The sequence below is a fragment of the Sinocyclocheilus anshuiensis genome, unplaced genomic scaffold, assembly GCF_001515605.1.
Source record: "Sinocyclocheilus anshuiensis isolate Anshui unplaced genomic scaffold, SAMN03320099.WGS_v1.1 scaffold16492, whole genome shotgun sequence".
Lineage (NCBI taxonomy): Eukaryota > Metazoa > Chordata > Actinopteri > Cypriniformes > Cyprinidae > Sinocyclocheilus > Sinocyclocheilus anshuiensis.
This window is the reverse complement of record NW_015537455.1, coordinates 1-1,508: the sequence shown is the minus strand read 5'-3', so window position 1 is coordinate 1,508 and position 1,508 is coordinate 1.

The following is a 1,508-nucleotide window of genomic DNA, read 5'->3' as shown; positions in this document are numbered from 1 at the left end:
GGCGGGACATGTTTTTACATCAACGAAAGGTGGTGTACAGATGTTACAGCGTTAAAGAAGATGTGCTGTTCCGATCTAGAAGCGCTTTTCATTAACTGTAAGCCGTTCTATTCGCCGTGGGAGTTTCACTCGTTCATTCTCGTGAGTGTTTACATTCCTCCGCAAGTGCACGTGAGCTCAGCTTTACAGGAACTCGCTGATCAGATCACAGAGACAGAGCAACAACACCCAGACTCTGTTTTAATCATTTTCTGGGACTTTAATAAAGCAAATCTTTCCCGTGAACTGCCAAAATACAGACAGCATGTTACATGTCCCACCAGAGACAGTAATATACTGGACCATTGTTACTCCACAATAAAGGATGCATATCGCTCGGTCCCCAGAGCAGCTGTAGGACTCTCTGACCACTGCCTGGTTCATCTTATACCGACTTACAGGCATAAACTTAAATCTGCTAAACCTGTAGTAAAGTCTGTAAAGAGATGGACCAACGAAACAGAGCAGGCATTGCAAGCCTGTTTTGACTGCACTGATTGGAGTGTTTTTGAAGCAGCCACCAACGATCTGGACGAGCTCACGGAATCTGTAACGTCATATTTCAGTTTCTGTGAAGACATGTGCATCCCTACCAGGACTCATTTAACATTCAACAATGATAAGCCATGGTTTACAGTAGGGCTGCACGATAAATCGCATGCGATATATGGTCGTGGTTTTGCGCAGCTCGTCAGTGAACAACGGCTCTTTGAGGCATTACAAGCCTGTTTTGACTGCACTGATTGGAGTGTTTTTGAAGCTGCCACCAACGATCTGGACGAGCTCACGGAATCTGTAACATCATATATCAGTTTCTGTGAAGACATGTGCATCCCTACCAGGACTCATTTAACATTCAATAATGATAAGCCATGGTTTACAGCAAAACTTCGTCATCTTTGTCAGGCCAAAGAGGACGCCTACAAAAGGGGGGACATAGTCTTGTACAATCAGGCCAGAAACACACTGAATAAGGAGATTAGAGTGGCCAAGAGGAATTACGCTAAAAAGCTAGAACACCAGTTTTCTGCCAGTGACCCTGCATCAGTGTGGAAAGGCCCGAAAGACATCACCAACTAGAAGACACCATCCCCCAGCACTGAGGCCAATAAACAACTTGCACTGTAGATTTGAAACTCCCAGTCTAACCCCCCACACCCGCTCTGAACATCTCTCCACACAACCATCAACACCTCCTGCAACCCCCCTCTCCCCCACTCCTACGTTTCAGATCAGTGAGGATGATGTGCGCCAGGTCTTCAGAAAGAACAAGAGAAGAAAAGCACCAGGCCCAGACGGTGTGACACGAGCCTGTCTGAAAACCTGCACTGACCAGCTGGCCCCCATCTTCTCACAGATCTTCAACAGATCACTAGAGCTGTGCGAAGTCCCTGCCTGCTTCAAACGCTCCACAATCATCCCCCTCCCAAAGAAACCCAAGATAACAGGACTTAATGACTACAGACTTG